At 43.4% G+C, this 21,425-nt stretch overlaps 1 protein-coding gene across 8 annotated transcripts in view; it reads right to left on the reverse strand.

Moving 5' to 3' along the window:
- SNTG2 (syntrophin gamma 2) overlaps positions 1-21,425 on the reverse strand; it is a 400,470-nt gene that overhangs the window by 266,736 nt on the left and 112,309 nt on the right. The window lies entirely within an intron of this gene.

Genomic DNA, 21,425 nt, shown 5'->3' on the forward strand with positions numbered 1-21,425 from the left:
TAGAATCTGCTCCTCCCAACATCCTCAGCTGATCCCCACGCACAGGAGAGTTTCAGGAGGGTTCCAAGTGGTTTCCTCTTGCTTTCAATCACTCAACATAGCACAAAAAAGAGTGTGTGCCCCACTGAATTGCATCTGTTAATTTAACAACCACACATGCAGGACTGTGCTCACACACACTGTCACATGTGACCATCTGGCCAGCAGCCCAGGGACCCGGCCACTGCAATCCACACCTCACCCAGCATAAGTAAAACTGCACCCAATGGGAACTCTAATGGTTTCTTCTCATCCCTGTGGGCACTGTGTGCTCCCACCCACTTCGCTGACCCCAGGGGGCTATACATAGGTGAGATTGCCAGACCGGGTGGGCGCCAGAACTGGGAGTGCTGCTGCGGCTCTGGGAGCTCATGGGACATCTGTGGATCCACCAGCTCTCTGTAAGGGGCGGTGCCTGTAGAGGCACCAAGGGCAGCCGGGAAGGAGGCCCTGGCTGTGTCCCAGGTGCACGGGGTGTGGCTGGACCCAGGCCCCCTGGCCCTTTGCAGCTTGACTGCTGGCCTTGCCTGACCGAGGGCTGAGCTCACTGGAGAGATGAAGAAATGTAGACATGCCCCTAAGGGCAGGAAGACCCTCCTCAGTATTTTCCCCATGAGTGTGTGTAATATGTAACTCTTATAAGTGAACACCCAATTGGGAAAATAGAATTCTAGCCAACCAGCTCGTGAAACAGGATGAAATGTAAGTGCCTGCAGCTCCCTGCCTGACTTTGATGTGCATTCTCACCACACCTGCGAGGATATCTCACCATTGCCTCTCGCATTTACGCTCACACACGGGTGCCTGATGACAGGTGGGCAACCCCCACTCCGCTGCACACAGAGGGAAGCAGGGCCAGCTTCGCCACAGGGCAGCAAGCACTGAGCCCCCAGCCCAGGCGTGTGGGCTTGACAATGGGAGGAGCTGAGCGATGGGGCTTCCTCAGGACGCCGTGGCCCGTGGAAGCCAGAAAGTCATCCTGTTTGCCGTAAAGGAGAAGGGCCCGGAGGCTTGGGAGAGGCCCTAGGTCTCAGTCTCTCTCCTTGCTTCTCCTTGGGCCATGGTTCTCACGCTCCCTGACAGTTACTATGACTGACAGCTCTCAGGCTCTGAGAAAAGGAAGGGCCACCAGGGTTCTCAGTAATGATTTCTGCAGAATGGAGCTCAGAAGCATTTCCTTAATTGTTGACCTAGGACACCCCAAAACACAAACACCTGCTGCTTTTATAGCATCCAGACCTTTCTCATGCCACCACCCAGGAAGCAGCCGTGCCTCTTCCACCTTCCAACCGCCCCTCCCACATCCTAGAAACCACCTGCACACACATGCATGCAACACACCTGGCCCACATGCATACCTCCACACATGCACACAAAAACTCATGCACACACATATAGGGATGCATGCACACACACAGACACAAACACGGGCACACAGACACACACGCATGCAACACACATGGCCCACATGCATGCCTCCACACGTGCACACAAAAACTCATGCACACACATACAGGGATGCATGCACACACACAGACACAAACACGGGCACACAGACACACACACACGCATGCAACACACATGGCCCACATGCATGCCTCCACACATGCACACAAAAACTCATGCACACACATACAGGGATGCATGCACACACACAGACACAAACACGGGCACACAGACACACACACACACACACACGCAACACATATGGCCCACATGCATGCCTCCACACGTGCACACAAAAAGTCAGGCACACACATACAGGGATGCATGCACACACACAGACACAAACACGGGCACACAGACACACACACACGCATACACACACAGACACAAACACGGACACACAGACACAAACACGGGCACACAGACACACACAAACGCATACACACACAGACACAAACACGGGCACACACACACAAACGCATGCACACACATACACACAGGCACATCCACACCACAGAAGAGTAAGTGTATCAATATGCTGGGGTCAGGACAGGAATAAAAGTTTTAGCTGATACAGACCAAGCCTGGAGTTGTAAAGTTGGAACCCAAAACTCAAAGTAAAAGTCAAATTCCTATAAAAATAAGTCACAGGCAGTGTCTGGAAGGACGCGCTCACTCTGAGTGCATACAGAGGCCGTATCATCCTGCTAAACAGGCTTTCTCCATGATGACCTAGGAATCTCCCTGGCAATGGGAGCTCTGGCCAGCCTGATTTCTCCAGATCCCCCAGTGACCGATGCGTCTGAGCACATTCTTGCTGCAGACTTTCACTGAGCCATCGCTTGTCCCCCAGCCACACCACTGCCCAGGACAGGTCCCCCTCGCCACCGCCGTGGGGGACCCGTGGGGCTCTTGTGGAGGACCTCAGGGGCGGAACTAATAAGGAGCAGGACCCGGAACAGGGTGCACAGACCCCGAGTGGCTGACGCGTGGTAAGCAGCGGCCACAGTGAGCAGTGGGCCACTCCCACAGAAGCTCAGGCAGTGCAGCCGCCTTAGGAGGAAGGGCTTGCCCTGCTCTCGTTATTCGGGACAAGAACAGTTTTTAGTTCCCATCAAAAAGATGCGATATTGATCGATGTTATATCTTGATGTAAAGTCCACACTCACATAGGATATTAACTTCCAACTACTTCATCACGCTGACCACTCACCATTGCTACTGCTTAATTGTCCTGGTGAGGACACTGCCTGCAACCCAGGGATCTAGGAATGGAAAACACTGAACTTGGTGTCCACAGAGAACAGTTTCCATGACCGAGGCCACAGGAAGGGTGTGCCAAGCTTTAACAAATAAAACGTAGTATTTTAAATATATAAAAGTTTAAATGCTAGCTAAGGAAAGCAAATAAGATTCAACAAAGACCTCTAATGAATCATCTGCTGCTTTATTAACGCCGTGCGAACCAGATGATGCTATCTGAAATAAACCTAACTTCTGTTCAAAATGTTAAAAGACTAAAGTCAGGAACACAACCAAATCAGAGGTAATTAGGCATTCCAAATCAAAGTTGCAATTTATGCTAATCACTTTCTTCTATAATAACACACGTTATGTCAAATTTGCCTTAGTTGCCAGAGAGAATTATTTGCGGTAATATGCAGTAATATGCCCTCCAGGCACTGCTTTCTGTGCCCCTTCCTGTGCGCTGCAGACATCACCTGTAGCTCTCCAGGAAAACCTCTGTGGACAGCCTGGGCACGGAGGTGCTGAGATAAGAGCAGGTCACTCACCAGGAGGAATAAAGGCATGGAGAAGGGACGTGGGTTCCGCCGGGTCCTGCCTTCTCCAGGACCCACATCTCCCACTGCTTAAGCAATTCTGGGTATTTAACGAGCTAATTGCATACATTTCCTTGACACATTTTTTGGAAATAAAATAGTTATTCCAACTCAACTTCTTCAAAAGTTAACTTCGAGTCTTTCCCATTCAAAACAAATAAAAATATTTAAAAACAAAAGCAAAACCCCTTCTCATCCAATGATTCCCCCCACCCCAGTGGGTGGCAACAGCATCACTCTGCTGTCTCGGTTAAACCCCTTCTCATCCAACGATCCCCATCCCCGCAGGTGGCAACAGCATCATCCTGGTGTCTCAGTTGAAGCTCCTCAGTTCCTGTGACCTTCCTCCCTCCTGACCCTCGGTGTCCAACTCACCAGCAAATCCCCTGAAATGTTTCCCCCTCTGCCTGGGGTCACAGGGTTCAGTTGCCTTCAAAGCTGTTTTACCGGACTCATAAAAGACCTCCCTGTTTCCAGCCTTGTCCCCAGTTCAGTGTATTCTTAAAGTCACAGCTGGGTGGCCCCATTAAAATATGGTTCAGGTAATGTCATTTCTCTGAACAAAATCTCCCCAGAGTTTGCCATTTCTCAAAGGAAAAGCCAGTGTCCGGCAATGCCCTGTGAGGCCAGCACCTGCAGTCTCTCCCTGTCCCCTGTCCAGCTGTCCTGCAGCCCTGCTGTGCCTGCCTGGGGTCCATCCACCTGCCCTGTCCAGCTGTCCTGCAATCCTGCCATACCTGCCTGGGGTCTGTCCACCTGCCCTGTCCAGCTGTCCTGCAATCCTGCCATACCTGCCTGGGGTCTGTCCACCTGCCCTGCCCAGCTGTCCTGCAGCCCCGCCGTGCCTGCCTGGGGTCCGTCCATCTGCCCTGCCCAGCTGTCCTGCAGCCCCGCCGTGCCTGCATGGGGTCCGTCCACCTGCCCCGCCCACTCCTCTCTCCGGCATCCTCATCTCCTGGGGTCTGGGCTGAGAGTCCCCTCCTCGGCAGCTTCCCTAACCAACCAGTTAAAATCAGAACTCTGCCATCCCCCACTGCTCTTCATACCTCTTCCCAGCTTTATCTTTCTCCCTAGAACTTCTCAGAACCCGTGTGCCGCTTTACAACAGAGCGTGAGTTCCATGATGGAAGGGTCCTCTCTACCTTCTCCACTTGAGGGGGACCAGCACCTACAGCCCAGCCTGGCATATCTGAGGGGCACCAGAAAGTTCTCAAACGGAATGCCACAGGAAGCGTACTTCCACCCTTATAACTTTATCCATGCAATTCCAATAAAAACCCGGTACAGACAACTTTGAAATGTAGCCTTACAATTCTAACAATATGCTTAATGAAATAAGACAGCTGCAGAGAAGACCTGCTACACAGAGACATGAAAACATAAAATCCACTGCGATGTCACAGCGGCCGCAAAACAGTGAGGGGCGTGAGCCGGCGTCAGCCTGTGATGCCACAGCGGCCGCAAAACAGTGAGGGCCGTGAACCCGCATCAGCACCAGGAGGTCTTGGGTACATGTGGGGTGTGTGACATCCCTGGAGAAAAAAAAAACAAAAAACATTCCTACAAAGAAAGATTTTAAGACTACTGCTTAATGTAGTAATGCTTTGATAACTGTAAGCATCGGTCTCATATGCCTCATTTCACAAAGTAAGTTCCAGAGAGATCAACAGTCATAGGGATGTAGAAAAACAAAATACAAACCTGTGAGGAAATATCAGTGTGTGTGTGTGTTTGTGTGCGGGGATGTGGGGATGTGTGTAAGCATATTGGGTTAGTGTGACTCAAAAACCAGAAGTTCTTGAGTAAAGGATTCATTATATAGAAATAGAAAACCTTTCTATAACAAAAATACCGTATTCAAAAATAAATGCACGCTGCAGACACTAGGTTCATAGAGCCTCACATAAGGAAGCATGAGCATCCTGTTAAAATTGAGCAAGGAGGATAAAAGTAATTCCCAAAAGAAGGAATAAAAGAAAATGAATTATAAATGTGAAAATACATGCAACCTCACTAGCCATCAAAAAATCATAGTCACTACAACATTAAGATTTTTAAACTACCAGGCAGGTAAATGTTTAAAAGGAATAGCAACACCTCACATTAGCAAAGACGTGTGGACAGGGATGTCCATATGGTGTTGGCAGGTGTGTGTGAAACACTCAGAAACAGATGTGAACATTGACTAGGCCTAGGTTTTAATGTAGCATTTTTACTTCTAAGAATTCATCCTAAACATACAATCAGACTTGGCACTGAGAGTGGTGGGCAAGGTGTTCATTTCACACCTTTCACTTTTAAAGTGCATTATGATTTATAGGTGATATTGAGAAGCTGCCAAAAACATTTAGTTCAGCATCTGTTGATCAGAAAAGGAGTCCAAAAATAACAAGCATGTGTGAAAAGCAGAAGAGTATGATAATAACTAATATATTAAGAATTACGTACATACAAACATGTAAATATAGCACGTACATACATACATGTAAATATAGCATGAAGAAGACTTAGAAGAATAGGGATTCAAAACATTAATAATTTATGCAAATGTTTATACTTTCAAAATTATGAAAATGCATCATTTATTATTGATTATTTAAATCTATGAAGGTCAATTTTTTATTAAGTCCTTATTTTTGTTGCTAAAGTTGATTTACCTTATAAAATTTAAGGTGCGTTTCTTAATAATTTAGAAAAATCATAAATACTAAATTTAGCTATTTTACAGCTTTTTAATTAATTTATGCAGCTGAGTGCATCTCTGCTGAGATCATTCACATATGTCTTTGTTGGAAGAGTAGCACACTGATGCTTTCCAGCATATTCAAACAGAGAAGGCTATTCTAAAACAGAACATACTTGACATAAAGTATCACACAGCATAACACTCACCAAATAATTATTGCTATTCTATAGATTAAAAGTGTGGTAAAAACGTATGCAAGTTGTTATAAAGCACTGCCCCTTGTTTATCCAGAAGTAAGTATATTTCCTTCCCTGAATTGTTGACATTGAGAGAATTAGTGAACACGTATCAGGTGCTAAAAGAAGCGTACAGAGCCATGAAAAGGCACAGGGGAGGAGAAACTAACCACATAAGTTACTGGGCCATACGGGGTGGAAGGAAGGAACAGACTTCCAATTTAGCCCAGTTTTTAGACGTTAACAGCTAACGGAGCTGTAAGAAGTGCTTGGTTATCAAGAATTCTAAACTTCTAATCCTGTGCCTTTTGACTTGGTCGACTGGGTCTACCAAAGATTAAAGATTGTATGGATATACATCTATATACTGGTGGTATAACTAGCATTGAAGACTTTTGCGTGACCACTGACTTTAGTCATATGTAGAACATGAGCCCCTGGAGGAGGTGGAGCGAGCCACAGACGCGTCCAACGACGTCTGCCACATGCTGCCTACACACAGGTGTGCAATCTGCCTCACTGCTCTGAGCCTCTGCTTCCTGATCTGTAAAAGCAGATAATTGCAACTTTACTCAGACACACGAATGGGTAAATGGGACGGTATTTGTGAAAGTCCCTAACAGAGAACCTGTCACAGAATAGCAGTAGTCCAATATAATTCAGTCATTTTTCTGGCAGGTTATCTTTATGGATATTTTCATGTTAGTAAAAATGAAACCATTTTTTGGCACAAGAAAGAAAAATAAACTCTCTTAATCCAGCAGCATATCAAACCAACAGAAAGAATCAAGACACCAGCGAGTAATCTATCAGCAAATGTCATTTGAGTGAGGAAAATCCACACTCCTAGTTTTAGATATAAACCAATTCAGATAAGAAGAAAAACGAATGCCAGTCAGCGTCTTACTAAGATCTACACAGAAACAATGACAGCTGCCCTTGAAAGGTTAAATGAAAGCAGAAACCTAAACATTCATTTTCTTCCAATGAACAATGACAAACACTTTCCATTGGAAAAATGGGTAACATTCTGCCCATCAAAGTTAAGAGTTTGAAGTTTAGAGACATAAAATGAAGTCCCTATAAAAGCAGGGTCTTTGGCTGAGACTTGCTGGTGGCCACAGCTCAGCCCTGCAACGTGTGGTGGCTGCGAAGGACGTAGGAGCTGCCACTCAGGTCGTCCCCACTCACTTTGCATCCCAAGAGGCCAACAGTGCCTAGGACAGGATGAGGACTCAGTGAGCACTTCTCCACTTAAAAACATGCACACATGCGTCTGTTTAATTATACTCCAACCCTCATCTGATCCATTTCTCTTAGTTACATGACTTTGGCTAAGTTATTACTCTTTTATGTGCATTATTCTTGGCACCTATAATGATGAGAATATTGGATCTCTATGGTCCATTCTGTATAGTCATATACGATTCCATGATTATTTTATGGATTTTTTACTTAAAATGATAAAATCTGATTCTTAGACCAACATCGCAATGAAATAATAATTAAATTAGATTACACACATAAAACTGATTCAAAAACTTCACAGTGCCATATGAATCAAATGGATATATTCCTAAAAACTACGGTTTCTCTTAGGATAGTATTACTTAACATAGACTTGTTTAAAAAATAACTTGAGCCTATTATAGTCATTACATTTTTTTAGTTTCTGCTAATTCAACATTTGATAATTTCCCTTGAGTTGCTTTGTAATTTAATACTTTGTTTACTCCTAGGCAAACATTTCCAGAGAAAGTTATAAGGTATATAAATTGTAGGAGGTGTGTTTAATGTCAGATACAGAGTAAGCTTTGAATCTTAGGGGTGAATGAATTAAATTCATCAGGTAAAATGCAACAAATTACAAAATAGTCTTTTCATTTTTATAGAATTGAAATGCTGATTACTTAACAATACCTTTATCAAATTTCTCAAAACTTAGGAAAATTCTCCCTCAATGTAAAGACCACTGTTTATTCTACCTGTTTTAATTAAGATTTTATCAATATTCCTGAAAACTGCACACTCAACCACATCACTTCCTTCCTTCCAGTTTCCCAGGAGTGTGCTCCCTTTAGCAGGCTTACCTTAGTAGATTTAGGTCAAAAAGAATGTCAGGGGAGAAATGCATCATCTCAGCTAAGGAGGTCACAGTGATTTACAGTCTGAAAAGGGCTACTTGGCGTTGCTCCTACCTGTGAGCTGGGCATGTCTGAGCATTGCCCGGGCAGACGAGGGTCACACATGCACAGAGGGGCTACACTGCAGCTGCCAGGAGGCAGCAAGGCCGGAGACCAGATTCCTCCCCGTGTCTTCACCCTGGTCCTTTCCACCTGGCTATGCTCAAACACCAGCCACTTACGGAGCGTGGGAACCTATCTGGGCGGTTTCCTTTTGAACCCACATATCAATATTGAGAGTCCATCCAACATCTTTATCTTGTCAAAATTAAGGTTCACCAGCCATATACAAGCTAAAGAAAAATAGGTTTTATAGACATCATTAAAAATTTTCTCAGGAAAATTATCTTTTTAAAATCCCTCTTTCTACAAAATAGGCATACTAAATAGTGAGACATGCTTTTAACATATAACCATTTAACTTTTTGTTAATGAAAAGAATACAAAGTTTTCATCATGCAACCTCACCCTAACCAAAAAAGCAATTACATAAGTTTATAATTTCAACAGCCAAAAACATTTAAGGGAAAAAAGGTCTTAATGTTCAATAATAGGGAACATTGGATATAATGTTATTACATCTACTTAAATGACTAGTTTCCTATGTAATGCATATGAAAGAAGAACAAGCAACCTCAAAGATAGCACAGGTTTGGTTCTAGACCATCCTAATCAAGTGGATATTGCGATAATGCAAGTCACACAGTTTTTTGGTTTCCCAGTGCATATAAAAGTTATGTTTACAGTATACTGTAGTCTATTAAGTGTGGAATAGCATTATGTATAAAACAATGTATACACCTTAATTAAAAAAATACTTTATTGCTAAAAATGTTAATAATGATCTGAGCCTTGGCTGAGTTGTAATCATTTTGCTGGTGGAGAAACTTGCCTTGTTGTTGTAGGCTGACGGGTCAAGATGGTGGCTGCTGAAGGTTGAAATGGCTGTGGTAATTTCTTAAAATAAGACAACATTGAAGTTTGACACATAGATTAACTCTTCCTTTCATGAAAGATTTCTCTGTAGCATTTGATGCTGTTTGGTAGAATTTTACACACAGTACAACTTCTTTCAAAATTGAGGTCAAACCTCTTAAATCCTGCCACTGTGTCATCAACTAAGCTCAAGGAATATTCTAGATCCTTTGTTGTCATTTCAGCAATGTTCACAGCATCTTCACTAGGAGCGGATTCCACCTCAAGAAACTACTTTCTTTGCTCATCCAAGGGAAGCAATTCCTCATCTGTTAACATTTTATAATGAGATTGCAGCAATTCAGTCACATCTGCAGGCTCTGCATCTAATTCTAGTTTTCTTGCTACTTCTACCACATCTGCAGGTACCTGCTCCACTGAAGTCTTAAATCCCTCATAGTCATCCATGAGGGCTGGAATCACCGTCTTCCAAAGTCCTGTTAATGATATTCTGACCTCCTCCCACGAATCATGAAATGTACTTAGTGGCATCTAGAATGGTGAATCCTTTCCAGAAGGTTTTCAATTTACTTTGCCCAGATCCATCAGAGGAATCACTCTCTATGGCGGCTATAATCTATGAGATGTATTTCTTAAATAATAAAACTGGAAGTCAACACTACACCTTGATTCCTGACTTGCAGAGTGGATGTTGTGTTAACAGGCATGAAATCAGCCTCAATCTCCATGTATGTCTCCATCAGAGCTCTTGGGTGACCATGTATATTGTCAATGAGTAGTCATATTTTGAAAGATATCTTTTATTTCTTTCTGTCTCAGTGAATCACAACAGTGTGCTAAAAATATTCAGTCAACCACACTGTCAACAGATGTGCTGTCATCCAGTCTTTGTGGTTTTATTTATAAAGCACAGGCAGAGTAGGTTTAGCATTATGCTTAAGGGCCCTAGGATTTTCAGAATGGTTAAAAAAAAAAAAAAAAAAAAAAAAAGAAAAGAAAAAGAAAATCACTGGCTTTCACTTAAAGTCACCAACTCCATTAGCCCAGAATAAGAGTCAGCTTGTCCTTTGAAAATTCAAAGCCAGGCACTGACTTTTCCTCTCCAGCTATGAAAGTCCTAGATGGCGTCTTCTGCCAATAGAAAGCTGTTTCATCTACATGGAAAATCTATTGTTGAGTGTAGCCACCTTCATTAATGATCTTAGCTGGATCTTCCGGAGAACTTGTTGCAGCTTCTCCATCAGCACTTGAGGCTTCACCTTGCACTTTTACGTTGTGGAGATGGCTTCTTCGCTTGAACCTCATAAACCCACCTCTGCTAGCTTCCAACTTTCCTTCTGAAGCTTCCTCCCCTCTCTAGACCTTCACAGAATTGAAGAGTTAGGACCTTGCTATGGATTAGGCTCTGGCTAAGGGAATGCTGTAGCTGGTTTGATCTATCCTGGCCATTCAAATTTCCTCCACATCAGCAAATAAGATTATTTTCACTTTCTTATCATTTCTGTGTTCACTGGAGTAGCACTTTTTAATTTCTGTCAAGAATTGTCCTTTGTGTTTACCTCCTGGCTAATTGTTTGTTGCAAGAGGCCTAGGTCTCTGCCTATCTAAGAATTCAACATGACACCCTCACTAAGCTTGAACTTCTCTAGTTTTTAAGGTGGAAGTGACACAATGGCCACCCTTCCTTTCACTTAAACACTTACAGGCCATTATAGGTTTTTTAACTGGCCTAAATTCAATATTGTTGTGTCTTAGGAAACAGGGAGGCCCCAGGAGAGGGAGAGAGATAGGAGAATGACCAGTCAGAACCCACGAGGCATTTATTAAGTTTGCTGTCATATCTGGGGGTGATTTTTGGCACCTCAAAACAACTGCGATAGCACCACCTGCCCCCTAGTTTTCCTTCCCACAGGCTGAGGCCATCCAGGCGGTCCGGGTCCGCCCTTTCCAGGGGAGCCTTCCCCTCTGCACCGGATCACACTGCCCATCCCAACTCAAGGACACCCCTCCAGGCAGCTCCCCAGCATGCTCACCTCACACCGGATCCTTCTGTCATCCTACAGCAGGGCATTTCTGTTCCTGTATAAAAATATTCTCTTGACTTTGCTTCCCCACCAGGGGCTGCTCCGTTCTCTACTCACCTGCAGGGGCAGCTCCTTGAGGAAGTTACTCCCTGGCTCCATGGTCTCCCCTTCTCCCTGGACAAACCCACTCCTGCCAGGCCTTTGCCCCCACTGCTGAATCCAAGCTGCTCTTTCCAAGGGGCTGACAGCCCCTGTGCTGTTAGGCCCTGCAGTGGCTGCCAGTGTCTGCCCCCTGACTTTCAGCCCATGGCCTCTGCCAGTCACCCTCCCTCTGGGGCTCCCAGGACAACACTGCTGCCCCTCCCAGTTCACTGGCCACACCGCAGCCTCCCGAGGTGACGCCTCCACGTCTGATGCTTGCTGTTAGGACACTTTATGGCACAGAACGTGGCCCTCTTCTCTGGATTTAAATCCATCCCCTCTGTGACCTCCTCCTCCATGTACACACCAGTGAGTTCCAAATCCACATTTCAACCGAGGATCTCCCTCTGAAGTGCCAGATATTTGCACCCGGCCGCCTCCTCAACAGACATCTCATACTCCATGTGGTCCCCACAAAACTCCTGTATCTTCTTCCTCAAACCTGCCCCATCCTTGCCCTTCCTCATCCCAACTGAGGGTGACTCCACCCATCTAGTTGTTCAGGTGAAAACCTCAGAGAAATCCTTGTGTCTCTCACAACACACGTCCGATCCACAATGACATTCTGCCCACTTCACCACTAAACACACCCCGATTTCCCCTACCATTGCCACGCTGACCTGCACCAGTCACCTCTCAGCTGCATAAAAAGAATGCCCCATAAAATCGTCCTGCTCCTACCTCAGCCTTCAACAAACGTATCTGTGATCTTTTTCCAAAGTGCTAAGTCATATTATGTCACTTCTGTTCTTAAAACCTCCTGCTACTGCCCAGATTCGCTGACAGTAACAGCTGAACGTCATGAAACAGCCCAGGATCCCCCACGTCTGCCTTCTCTCTCAGCGCCAGCTTAGCAGCAGCCCCGCCAGCTCCATGTGCTCCGAGGGTCCAGCCAAGCCCTGGGGTCTTTGCTGTACCCACGTTCTGCCCTTTCTCCCAGATGCTACTTAGCAACGTCCCCGGCCCCTCAATTGTGTCCTTGTATTGTGGTGAAGCGTCCTGTGTGGACTTGGCCAGAACACAAGGTCAAGGGCTTGGCCCCCAGACCACCCCACTAAGACTTTTGGTCCCGACTGCAAGAGCTGTGTCCACAATAGACAACCCTCACTTCCAGCACTAACTTCACATTCGGGAGTTTCATTGATTCACCGGAAGTACTCACAGACCCATCGAGAGCAGTTACACTTGTGGCTGTGATTAACTGCAGAGAAAGGATGAAAACTGAAAGTGGCCACAGAAAAAGCCACACAACAGAGTTCAGGGGTGCCCCCTACCCGAGGCTTCTGTGTCCTCTGCACCAGTCCCACTGCCCGCATCGAGTGTGACCACCCCATGGTGTTGCCAACCCAGGACGCCCATCAGGGCAGCAGTCCCACTGCCCACGTCGAGTGTGGCCACCCCCCAGTGACACAAAATATCATTTGTTAAATGCACACAGAGGCAGGACGCAAGCCACTTCACCAGCAGCAGGCACTGCACACCCTCATCAGGGATCACATGCTTGCTACAGTATAAAATATCACGGTAAATACAGTCACTACAGACTCCACCAGAAACAGGCACTGCACACCCTCATCAGGGTTCACCTGCTTGCTGCAGAAAATATCATAGTAAAATACAGTTACTAGTGACACAACGGAGCTGATAAGAAGCTTCTTTTCTGGACCTTAAACATGAATGTAACTCTCAACGTGTGGCTATTGTGAGGCAAGATAGATTTGATTTTATGAATTAATTTTGGCATTAGAGAGACTGGAATATAAATCCCTGCTATGTCACCTTCTAATCTGCTGCATGTAAGTAAGACATTTAGCTTTTGTGAGCCGGAGTTCCCTCTTGTGGAAAATGAGGCAAACAATGAAACAATATTAACATTAAAAATAATATGAATAGCATATATTATGTCGGAAATTCTGCTAAGAAGCTCACGAGCATTATTCCACTTAACCGTCATCAACGGCTAATGAGTAACGTTTTCCTAAACATCCTTATTTTACAGAGGAGTAAACAAAAGCTTCAAGAAGTTCCACAACTTGGGTGACATGATGGCATCTGAATGTGAGCCCACATCCATTTGCTGAAGAGATGCAATGTTATCAATTGCAACGTCTCATCCACCTGGAAAACTGTTGTGGAGATGAAATAAGAGAGCGAAGCACAGGCTCAGAGTCAGGTGGGGTCTCTGGTGGGCTCAGGGCAATTCCCGCCCTGCTCTCCTGTCCTCTTGTCCCACCCCCCACCCCTCAGACCGACTGGCAGAAATTGCCAACATCACTTCACTGGCACTGCTGGTCTCGCAAAAAGCTCCAAGGTGGCGACTGGCTTTACTCCATCCCCCTGCACGCTGACGTCACTGCAGAAACACGCAGGGGGCCGGGGGTTCTGAAATGACTTGGAGGGAGAAACAGTGGCTGTGGGAACGAGTGTCCAGGGAACCTGGGCAGTGAGGAGTGGGCTTCCCGGGATTCCTGGGTGAGGTGCTGAAGGGGCCCAGAGTTCCCAGGGACATCTCTTGAGCTGAGTTATCAACTAGACAGTTTTCTAGGGTTGTTTTTTGTTTTGTTTTGTTTTGTTTTTATTTATTTTTTTGAGACGGAGTCTCGCTCTGTCATCAGGCTGCAGTGCAGTGGTGCGATCTCGGCTCACTGCAAGCTCCAACTCCTGGGTTCAAGTGATTCTCTTGCCTCAGCCTCCTGAGTAGCTGGGATTACAGGCACACACCATCATGCCCAGCAAATTTTTGTATTTTTAGTACAGACGGGGTTTCACCATGTTGGCCAGGATGATCTCGATCTCTTGACCTCGTGATCCGCCCGCCTCGGCCTCCCAAAGTACTGAGATTACAGGCGTGAGCCACTGCGCCCGGCCTGCTTTTGTTTTTTTTTTTCCTAGCCTCAGTGGATATTTTCTTTCCCTGTTCCATAATCCACGTGCATTGCTTTAGACCAGAATTTTAATGAGAATATAATTCAGTTTCACTCACAGGTTGGACTACTTTCAGAATGTAAATCAGAAGAGTTTCTTTTTTCATTTATATAAGAGAGGCCTGGACTATTCTAACGCCCCATATCATCTATGTTGGCAAATTTGCCTGAGTTCAGCTCAGAATAAAGCAGCACAGTCTTGCAGGATGAATCTTTCAGACATTACTTTTGTGTTAAGGTGCTTAGCATCTTATAAAATATCAGAGATAAGTTCAAAACATAGACTTGTTCATGACTTGGGATAATAAACACCTTCCATCATAAACCATGTACAACACATTCCTCATTGTGACTGGAAACAGATCTAATGACACTCACACATGTTTGAGAGATGTTATTACAAATTCCATCTTTCAAATGCACATTTTTACTCAGCCATTTAAGCTTTGTTCTAAGCAGCCTCGAGGTAAAAACTGGCATTTCCAGTGGATGAGTATGGCCCTACCATGGCAAAGACACAGTGACAAACAGCTGGCGCATAAGTGACATTTATCTGAATGATTAGAAAGCTGAATGTCCTTTTTAATTACTGTAAACATAGTACATCACAAGCCGATTAGAGAAGATTGATTATTGCTATCTTTATGCCATTCTGAATATATAAAATAAAATCATGAAACTTCTGTGCTGTGTGTTTCATCAGTGCTTTCAGAATATGAATTTAAGATGAAATGTAATGGATTTTTAAGCAACTGTCAAAAGAGCTTTTGTTATTAATATTGAAGCTAAAATCCAACAATACGTGACAGTACAAAATATAAAATGGCTATAAAAATGAGAACACCTAATTGCATTTTAATGTATTTCTGATTTTCTTAAGCATTTTATCACTCATATTTTTAAGAATATGCCTGTAGGGAAATATCATGCCATGAAGGATTCAGGGCCAGCAGCTGCAATGATAGATCGTAACCCCTGGTTACGGGGCTCTGCCATTCCACTGTTACCATCTTGACTGTGGAAACCGTGTTAATTTGCTTCATGTTTCTACAACCTATTGAATGCCCAATATTAGGAGAAAACTCAGTGGAACCGAGGAATATTTTATTCTATCTATATCTACTTGAACCTCAACTTTCAAGAAAATTTTTAAAAACACGGCCTGCTGACACAGTTACGGGCGCCCTGCTATGTGAGGGTCTGTGGGAAGTGACTCTCCCTCCTTGGATTATTGGGTGACACACTAGCTACTTCACACCTGGTGCCTGACCACTCTTGAAAAAGATAACGGGTAAAATAACTTTCAGCTGAAAGCAAGGCAATAGGATCTCTTAGCAGAAATGAGGATAAGCTCAGGTTGACAGAGCAGACTGAACCTGGGGAATGCCTGTTGATTCCTGGAGGACCGACTCAGAGGCTACTTCTGTCCTCACCGTGCAGAGGATCTGAGGGTCACCCCAAAGCTCTAGCCCCACTCCCGAGGCCTGGGAGTCCAAGGACTGTGGGACCCATAAGCCTGCACTTCCTCCCGGGGAAAGTGATGCACTGTCCCTGGGGTTTGCGTAGAGAAGCCTGTGTTGCACCCAGGCATGACTTATGGGTGGGGGTCATTTGATCTGCTTTATAACCTCGCTCGAATTTCCTCAGCCTTGGTTTCTCCATCTGAAAAATAAATGGGTGCCCTTACACAGTTGGATAACTTAGTTCCAGTGCTAAAAGTTTACCTCTTTGAGTTCGATACTGAGATGGGTGCTGCTTCAAGAAAAGAGAATGTTGACAGACTACGTCATGTGTCATCTTGCTCTCTTTGAGCCCAAACTTCATAAACTCATTCTCTGACTCACTTTAGAAACATCAAGGAGGTTAAAAAAGAGGCTTAAGAACATTTAAGAAAAAAAGATACTAGGTTTCCCTAAAATGTTATTAACTAATTTTAGAAAAAAACATGTATTTTATCCTTTCCATGTAAGATTGTGAATGCTTAGTTCCACAGAAGCAGAAGTGATCCATGAAAATCAGCTCCTCCCAAATAAAAAGTGTAAATATGTGTTTTTGCAATGTATGGTGAATAGAATATGTCAATATTCTATTTATGACATAGTGATAAACTGGTGATGTTATAAACATTAAATGGAAGTGAGTTTATCTCATTACCCATTGGTGCAAAAGTAATAGCAGTTTCTGCATTGTTGGAATTTGCCATTTGATACTGGAATACATTCTTCAGTAAATGTGGTTACATTACACATCATTTTAGTGCGCACTTCTCACTTTTTTTTTGCTAGTGACTTACTAATTGCTGTTCGTTTTATATTTATTTTAGACTATGGAAACGATGTGAGACAAAAAGCAAATTCGAGCAATTTTCTTATTTGAGTTCAAAATGGGTCGTAAAGGAGAGGAGACAACTCGCAACAGCAACAATGCATTTGGCCCAGGAACAGCTAATAAACGTACAGTGCAGTGCTGGGTCAAGAAGTTTTGCAGAGGAGATGAGAGCTTTGAAGATGAGGAGTGTAGTGACGCCACTGGAAGTTGACAACGACCAACTGAGAGTAATCATGGAAGCTGATCCTCCTACAACCACACGAGAAGCTGCTGAAGAACTCAAAGATGACCATTCTACGGTCGTTCAGCATTTGAAGCAAACTGGAAAGGTGAGAAAGCTTGATAAGTGGGTGCCCCAGGAGCTGAGCAAAAATTACAAAAATTGTCGTTTTGAAGCATCGTCTTCTCTTATTCTACACAACAATGAACCATTTCTCAATCAGATTGTGATGTGTGACAAAAAGTGGATTTTATATGACAATCAGTGATGACCAGCCCAGTGGCTGGATCAAGAAGCTCCAAAGCACTTCCCAAAGCCAAACGTGCACCAAGAAAATGTCCTGGTCACTGTCTGGTGGTCTGTGCCAGTCTGACCAGTACAGCTTTCTGAATCCCGGCAAAATAATCACATCTGAGAAGTGTGCTCAGCAAGTCGATGAGACGCACCGAGAACTCAATGCCTGCAGCCAGCACTGATCAACAGGAAGGGCCCAATTATTCTTCACAACAACACGTGACTGCACACTGCACAACCAATGCTTCAAAAGTTGAATGAATTGGGCTGCGAAGTTTTGCCTCATTTGTCATATTCACCTGACCTCTCGCCAACCAACTACTTCTTCAAGCATCTTCACAACGTTTTGCAGGGAAAACACTTCCACGCCCAGCAGGATGCAGAAAACGCTTTCCAAGAGTTCGTCGAATCCTGAAGCATGGATTTTTATGCCGCAGGAATAAACAAACTTATTTCTCATTGGCAAGAATGTATTGCTTGTAATGGTTCCTATTTTGATTAATAAAAATGTGTGTGAGCCTAGTTATAATGATTTGAATTTCATGGTCTGAAACCACAATTTCTTTTGCACCAAACTAATAATGAAATCATTATTGCTACAGTTTCCTAAGTGACTGCTATACAAAGCATTTTAGATAATCTCATGTGATTATTTTTGTAACCTGTAAGTTATCTTCATTTGGCAACAAAAACCACCAAAGCCAAACGAAGGTGAGTTTCTCACCAAAATCCAAACATCTTGTTAGGGGCTCTGCAGAGGCCAAAATCTACATGGAATCCAAAGCTACCAATCCTACAACCCAAGACTCTTTCCAGAATATCTATTTAATATGGCCATTCAGCTAAACGACATATAAAATATAACTGCAAATTTCAGATACATAAAGCTGAGCGGAGTATCATAAAACAGATAGCATTAGGAAGAAAGTTCGTGATTTGCAACCTATTGCTAAATACAATTTTTTAACAAAAACAAAAATGCCTCCTTTGAAAATAATTTGAATAAACTCTAAACATATATAACAAACATCATCTCATAATACAATGCGTGCTACGTAAGATAAGCAGTAAGCAAACATCCAGTTGGTAATAGCAATTGAACAATGAGAACACATGGACACAGGAAGGGGAACATCACACTCCGGGGACTGTTGTGGGGTTGGGGCAGGGGGCAGGGATAGCATTAGGAGATACACCTAATGCTAAATGACGAGTTAATGGGTGCAGCACACCAACATGGCACATGTATACATAGGTAACAAACCTGCACATTGTGCACATGTACCCTAAAACTTAAAGTATAATAATAATAAAATTTAAAAAAAAAAAAAGAAAAAAAGAAATTTACTCGTTTGACCTCATCCAAAACACTCTCAGAGGGTATGCTGGGGAAGGTGTGGGGGATGTCACCTCTCAGTTGCCAGGGACGATTCCAATTATGCCTCTCATCTCAATGTAACCATGAATATGTTCCCTGTGACTATTCACAGGTTAGACAATTAACTATATGGTCACCCAGCTAAAACAGAGGGCAGTCACTATGTCAGATGCCTTGTGGTGAAGGGTCTGAATACAGGCATCCTGGGAAAGAGGTGGCCACAGAGCACAGTGCCTGGTAAGTCAGTGGGCAGGGGCCTCAGATCTCCATGAAGACTCCCTGTTTCTCAAGCTCATGCTGGACTGACACCCCCACATCCCACATGGCTGTGTGGCTCCGGCTACGCAGCTCCAGCTGACGTGTAACCAACAGACCGAGTGAAAATAAGCTGGCTATTTTCACTTTTCTCATCAAATCTTCTTCCCACAATCCACCGTGTCTGATATGAAATTGCCCCACAATGTTGTTGATGCTTAGTATTGACACAGAATATCTTCCCCAAACCATTTCATTCTGTCTCTTTGTTAAATGTGTTTCTTGCAAACAGCATAAAGTTGGATCTTGTCATTGACCCCCACTTTTTAATTGAAGTCCTTGTTCCTTTAACCTGTGAGGTAAGTTTTGATGTGGTTTCATTTGATTTCACCATGTTTGCCCTTTGTGTTCTGTTTGGATACTGTATTCTTTGTTCTTCTTTTCTGACTTCTTTGAATGAATCAAGTATTTCCTAGTATCCCATTGCATCACTTTTATTTTTTTTTAAAAAAATGTAGATTCTTAAAATTTCCTAACAGTTTCTCTAGCTGAGAATAAAAATTTTTTCCTATCACCAACTACCATCAAATACAGCATCACTTCATGAACAATGTAAGAATCTTCAAATAATTTAATTTTAGTAACTCCTCCCATCCTCTATAGTCACACTGTCATGATTTCCATAGCGATAAGCCCCCAAATATAGTACTTTATTTATATACATATAAACTTAAATTTACATTTCAGTGGCCGGGCGCGGTGGCTCACGCTTGTAATCCCAGCACTTTGGGAGGCCGAGGCGGGCGGATCACAAGGTCAGGAGATCGAGACCACAGTGAAACCCCGTCTCTACTAAAAATACAAAAAATTAGCTGGGTGTGGTGGCGGGCGCCTGTAGTCCCAGCTACTCGGAGAGGCTGAGGCAGGAGAATGGCATGAACCCGGGAGGCGGAGCTTGTAGTGAGCCGAGATCGCGCCACTGCACTCCAGCCTGGGTGACAGAGCGAGACTCCGTCTCAAAAAAAAAAAAAAAAAAAAAAAAAATTTACATTTCAGTATATATACATATATATAATTATATATCAATGCATTAAAACATACATAAATTACATATGTGGATATGTGCTTTTTATATTTAATTTCAGGTGCTTCATATTTCACCCTGTGGTTCACATTTCTATCTGCTTTCATTTCCTTTCAGTCTGAAGTATGTCTTTTAACATTTTTTATAGTGCAAGGCTGTTTAAGGGTTTAATCCTTTTATTTTACTTCTGTTTGAATGGGTCTTTAATACACGTTCATTGTTGAAGAATACTTTCACAGATACAGAATTCTAGGTTCATTATTTTTTTCTTTTAGCACTGTGAAGATATGGTTCTATTTTCTTCTGGCCCCTGTTGTTTCTAAGAAGTTGGCTGTCTTTTTAAATTATTTCTACATAAGTATTTTATCTTTTTAATCTTCTGTTTTTAAGATTTTTCTATTTACTCTCACTTTCAGCAGTTTGATTATTATATGCTTTTAAAAATGACTGTTTTAATTTTATGCTATTTGGGGTCCAGTGAACTTTTCAAGACATGTATTGATAACTCTCACTGATTTCATAAATTCTTGGCCATTGTATGTTCAAATATCCCTTCTGTTCCATTCTTCTGGGAATCTACTTAAGTTAGACTCTGCTACTATCTCATAAATGTGAAACTTTTTTCTTTATTTAATACACCTTTAATTCAATGCCTTTTCCCTCATGTGTTTCAGTTGAATTATGTGATTGACCTATCTTCAATTTCAGTATTTTGTTGTATCCACTCTTCAGTTAAGCCCAATGACATAATTATTTATTTCTGACATGTTTTTCATTAATAACTTTTCTGCTTGAATTGCTTCTACTTTCTGTTTGTGAAATCACACATGTGGTTCATAGTTATTTTCTAGTCCCTTCAGGAGCACTCCGACATCAAGATCATCCCTGGGTTTCCTACTCTCACACTGCATTTTGCTGTCCTGCTGAAAGCTTTCCTTCCTGGTGCTTTTGGAGAGAGCCAGTTGTGCCTGAGATGGAACTCTTCTCTGGGCCCTGCTGCCCCACTCCCAGGCTCCTGCAAATGCCTCCTGCTTCTTTGAAGGGCTGGTGGGCAAACGCTCCTTGGTTGCAACTCCTGGGAAGTCTGTGCACCATACCCAGCTAAATGCAGCTTTTCACAGTTTTGTGGAACGTCCAGTTGGTTTCTCCTTAGCTCATCTGTGAGGAGCCCGGCATCAACACCGGTGGATATCTGCTCCTCTAGGAAGGGCTTATACTTTACGAATTTTAAAAAAAATGTATGTTTCTTTTTTAGAAAGCTCTTGCATAGATTTTGAAGAATTATGATTTGAGAGTTTATCTATGTATAGTCATGGTTTACAGTGGATACTACAGTCTCTTGCTACTTTC

The sequence above is a fragment of the Symphalangus syndactylus genome, chromosome 18 (assembly GCF_028878055.3).
Source record: "Symphalangus syndactylus isolate Jambi chromosome 18, NHGRI_mSymSyn1-v2.1_pri, whole genome shotgun sequence".
NCBI lineage: Eukaryota > Metazoa > Chordata > Mammalia > Primates > Hylobatidae > Symphalangus > Symphalangus syndactylus.